Here is a 5,457-nt window from a genome sequence, read left to right as displayed (position 1 = left end):
CCTCCCTTCACTTTCACATCTCACACAGGTCCGGCTGGCTGCTGCCCTCACGCTGAGAGCCGAGGAGGAGCGGAGGCTGCAAAGGCAGCTTGTTAGAAAGTCACCTCCGGGTTCAAGTCCCTCAGCTTTGATTTCATAGAATCATGGATAGATCATCATAGATTTTCAGCATCTGCTTTTCACCAGAGGAGAGCCAGGGCCAACGGCTGTAACCCCGGGGGAACCACAGTCGTACAAAAACCAGGGGACCCTCATGAGAGCAAGATGGAGCAGGTAAGTGAACACAGCTAAAGCAAGGAGAGATCTTCCTTGTCTCGTGCTCTGTATCCCGGGAATCCTCCTGCCACCAAGGGGCTGTTGGAGAGGACCCTGGCTGGCCCAGGGGAGGGCAGGAGCATTCACCTGCACGCTAATGCAGGTGGGATGCTCCAGGCTGGTGGGGTGGATGCGTGAGTGGATTACCAACAGACGTAACTGTGGGTCCCGGAGGCCTCGCTGGCATAGGGATGTGCTGGTGGTGCTGAGCACCGTGGAGGGTGCACGGCTGCAAACGTGGGGCAAAGGGCTTTCCAGTTGCTTGAAGTGCTGCACAGTCCATTTGTGCCAGCAGCCTGCAGGGCCCAGGTGGGTGGCTGACGAGAAGGACAGACTGCAGCTTTCCTCTTCATCAGAAGACACTCAAACAAGTGGAGACTCCAGATCTTTCTAGGGGTAGAATTGCATTAAGAAGAGAGACCTCCAAAAGACCTGTCCCCAGCTACAGGCCTCCGACTCCCAAGACCCAAGACAGACAACAAAGGTGCTGCCTGAGGGAACACAAAATTCAAATGCACAGGAACAACCGAGTATATAGTGGTGTAACAGCACCTTCTTGGTCTGTAGCAGCAGTTACAAGGCAAACAGATGATGCATAGAGCTTAAGTGCTCACAGACAGCACTGCAATTCCTCCACTACCATGATTACAAATGACAGCAATTAATTTAGATTCCATTTGTTGCTAATTATGGACAAACTAGCCTTCCACACATTTTTAGGCTGCATTTATGGACTCAAATCTGGCCTTAAATCAGTTACTGCAAAGGCTGCCTGTAACTTTTCCTAGTCAGCTGAGTTTATTTGTACCATCATCTGTGTCTCCAAGACCACAATATGCTGGAAAACACAGGTCCCCAGCACAGACCATCATGGGACTGCTGGCAAGTTCTTTCCATCGCAACCCTGACTAGATACACCTTACACTTACATTTCCTTTCTATTCCAAAAAGCAACTTTACCTCGTAACATAAGGACTCATGGGATAAGGCCTTGCTGAAGGGTTTCATAAGAAGTTTTCAAAAATACATTAGCTGACTGTATCGCTCATTTTTATTCATTTTCTCCTGTGAGAGCTGATCTTCCTCTTTAAAAAAAGAAAATAAATTTGCGACATATTTTCTCCAGTCCATCACTTGCCCTCATGCATAATTGTTCTCTTCACTTTCTTTTCTCAGGTGTGTAAGTCAAACTCACTCATTTGTAGATGTTTACCACTTTAAAAAACAAACAAACAAAAAAACCCCCAAAACATTTAGTAAGTGTGCTATCTTCCATTTAATGGATATGGAAGAGAGACAATGATTTGTTACAGGCGTTTTATCTATTTCTTCTAAAAGAACATCTCTGACGCTTTACTTGGAGACTGATCTTCTACCTTGTTCCCACGCAGACAGCTGTGTTGTGCAACTTCTCCAAAGGAAACAGATACAAAGAATTAACCTAAGTTTGGGGTTGGGGGAGGGAGTCTGGAGAGTGATTTTATGTGGACTTACATCTTCAACTGTTGGGCTGGTTTTTTCCTTTCTATGCCACGAAGGAATGCCAACCCCATTGGCTTCCTGCTTAAGATGCAGTTTGGTGAAAATAAAGCCTCTTCAGTACCTTTTCAGCATTTAGCAAGTCAAAATCCCTATTCACAACCAATAACATTTCCTGCGTACTGCTCAAGACCGAAGAGGGAAATCTCCTCCGAGTTGTCCAATTACTTGAACCAAAACCCAGATGGTTTTGTTGCCAAAGAGCCTCAGAGCATACGTGTGTGTCACTTGCTCAGGTCCAATGCCACGTGTCGCCAACAGCACACCACCACGTCTGCTCCCTCCCCCTCCCGATAATAAACTTTCAAAGCCAGTTTCTAGTCGACCTCGATTGGTTTATTTTAAGTTTTACACTTTGTCCCTCACATACAGTTATTTAGGAGTCCTGTACTGTTAGATTTCTACAAAAATATCAATTTTTCAAAAGCAGAAAAGAGGGAAAGATATATTTTAATATATAAAAGGAAAAAAGCTAAATCTGACATTTCATTATATTCTTAAAAACATTCCAGTCTATTTACAGATGTGTAAAAAACAAAGAAAATTTCCAGGTCTCTTGGTCTAGTGAGAACGTGCGCCTTGCAGGGGTTTCCTTTGTTCTCCTGATTCTAAAATCTTTTCCTTATGTGTTATATTCTTGCATTATTGCCTCAAAAGACAGCATATATAATTTTTAAAAGGTTTGTTCCAAACCAATGGGAGCTTGAGGAAACAGTGGAAAAAAAAAAAAAAAAAAGGAGAGTCAGCATTTAAATTCATAGCAAAATATTAAGCTGCAGACATGAGACGGTGGAACATGGAGAGCAACAACTAAGAGCATTTCGAACACGCTTTGTTGCCTGGTAGAACCCATCACAGATCCTTCTTGGAACTGCACCAACTACCCCTTCTTGCAGCCAAATTTGGGGTCTGGTCTTAGTTAATTTAGTAATCATGTTCAGGAACCAAAAACTTTTGCTGTCCTCTTTACACAGTACATTTTTGTTGCAATAAAATTCCATACCGCCCAGAGCCAAACAGTAAATACATCCAGGCATTTTCCATTACCTTGATAATGGACAAAACATCTTCAAAAGTACAGCATTTATTTCAGATAATATTTGAATGGCTTTCATGTTACAGCTTTCTCTGTCCCACAGAAGTGTGCAAAGCACACCTACTTTTAAAAAGTATTCGCCTACGATTACCACACAATTCTGTATTAAAATTAGCCACCTGGAACCATGAAAGAATGGGGTGCAGAAAGAAAGGTCAGTGATGAGGAATTTGAAAGGAATCACAGCACAGTTCTGGTTGCTGTTTCACACACAGGAGGGGGGAAAAAAAAAAAAAAAAAGCAACTTCAGCCTATTAGAAATGCTCAGAACCAGATTCCCAGGTAAATAAATTTAAGACTGATGTAGTGCTACTGAAGTAATGTAGTTACTCCAAGATTTCCACTGGTCTAAAATAAGGTTAAAATTCTTTAATAAGAAGCAACGTATGTCTAAATACTTATTCATATTGTAAATATCCTTTTCTAAGGCATTCAGTGACAACTCTAAGACCTTGCATGACTCTCATGCTGACCTATATTCTCTTTTCCAAATGACTAATATAGGACTTGTATCAAATATTAAACCAGTAAATATGCAAAAGGCAATTAAGAATTAGACGCAACTGCTTTAAAACACACCATTTAGAATGGCCAGGTGAAGAACCCTTTTTATGTAGGCTCTGGAGTAACTTTACGCATACCAAGCTTGAAGGGCTTCTCTCCTCTGCAGCGTAATATAAAATCATAAAAAAGATGAGGGAACCCCCAAGGTAGGTGTATCCCCTGGTGGATCTAACCGAGACACCGATCCAGAAGATGCAGCCTACTGAAGAGGGTGTATGGTTGCACAGTGTACTAACACTGCTCCCTAATTGCGGGAGAACACCACTCTCCCCACTTGCACAGCCTCAGTGCTGGAAAGATGAAATTCCTGCATAACCAAAGACGGGGAATTTCAGTGGAGAAATCCCAGCTGCTGTTGCTGGAACAGTAAGACAGGGGATTACATTCCTAAACATAGAGCAAAATGCACAATGAAATTCTGTATAATTTTCATGGCAATGTTTTTTACCTTTTCGGAGCAGTTAAGAAGCCCCTCAAGCGCACCATAACTCTCATTTACAAACTTGATAGGAAAAGATTGTGTATACACTCATTAACAAATCATCTCTCCTAGGCTGAAAATTTAATTTGTCAAGAAAGCTATGAAAACAAAAATTGTGTACAAAAATATAAATATCTTTACAGTCTGTAGACCCTTCGCATCCAACAGCTGAACAGTGAAGAGTATCTACAGGTTATTGAGTAAGCAGTGGCAGAGAAGAATAAAAAATACATCTTGTGATTCAATACTGCCCTATTTCCCTGGTAATGAGCATTTTTGTTGACTTTTTTTTTTTTGCTATACACAGCTTGTGCAAATGCAGTGAGAAACCTCTGAGTACCTTTCCTGAATTTATAAAGAAATGGAAGGTTTGAAAGATATACACATATTTTCATATATACATTCACATATACACCTCGCTCATTTATGCTTAGGCTACAACAGTCCTGAAAGCGTTCTGAATTTTTATGAAGCAACACTTCTATGAACATTCCTACCCACCAAATACATCTTGAAGAATGACAGGAGGAAAGAACACAAGAACTGGGAGAACACTCAAGCTACTTCAGCAATGTATTTAAAGACATAGAAATAGGGTGTCCAAATTTCTTTCTACTCTCTGTAATTTTTCCTTCCAGATGCCCTATGCATCAAAGGAGGGAGTATTTGTATAGGGGCAGGAGGCGAAAGTAAGGGTTTTTTTTTAAGTAGTTTTATTAAAGTTAACATACTGTCCTACTTCTAATTACACTGGGAAATACAATTTTCTTCCCCATGTAGTGAGTTATAGATGTTTATTATAATCTTCTGCGTATAAGCTCCTAAAAATGAGTCTCTGCCAGAGAACTATCTAGCACCAAAGAACAGAAACCTTTTTACTTCAGCCCTCTGCACAGTCTCAGATTTCCCTTCCCCTGCTCTAGGTAACACGTTTGAGAGTAACTGCAATCCAATTTCTGCGCATTCATCATACTCCGCAAACATTAAAAACAGCAAATGTGAACAATCCCATTTCTGCATAGATAATTTGCCTAGTACAAAAACAAGTAATCAGATTTTTCCCCAACAAGACAGCTGCCTCCTTACTGGGGGGAGGGGGGGAGGCTATCTTTCAATAGCCTCTTTTTCTCAGTCTTTTGACGAACTATTTCTGTGAAGGACCCAATTTTGGAAGGATACCATGTGCCCAGCAATGGTTATAGATCATCTTCCTTGTTTTCTGAAGGGGAAGGAGAACACCCAGAATACAACAGTGAGGTAAAAATATGTCAACATGCTTGAAGTTTCATAGCACTTATTTCTTAATTTAGGGCCTGCCCTCAGATGAAGAGAGTGCTGATGCCATACAGAAAACAAGTGTTGCAGACACGGGAGGTTGCTGAACTCCAACACTGGTTCACACTGCTCCAGATCTCCATTCCGGTCTCCGATGAAAAATATATGCCTTTATTTGCCTGCTGAA

At 41.4% G+C, this 5,457-nt stretch overlaps 1 protein-coding gene across 1 annotated transcript in view; it reads right to left on the bottom strand.

Moving 5' to 3' along the window:
• MGA (MGA, MAX dimerization protein) overlaps positions 1 to 5,457 on the bottom strand; it is a 55,789-nt gene that overhangs the window by 1,711 nt on the left and 48,621 nt on the right. The gene's annotated exons all lie outside the window — the stretch shown is intronic.

Source organism: Charadrius vociferus, unplaced genomic scaffold, assembly GCF_000708025.1.
Source record: "Charadrius vociferus isolate BGI_N301 unplaced genomic scaffold, ASM70802v2 scaffold111, whole genome shotgun sequence".
NCBI classification, from domain to species: domain Eukaryota; kingdom Metazoa; phylum Chordata; class Aves; order Charadriiformes; family Charadriidae; genus Charadrius; species Charadrius vociferus.
Note: the sequence above shows the minus strand (reverse complement) of the source record. Positions and strands in the feature narration are given on the sequence as shown.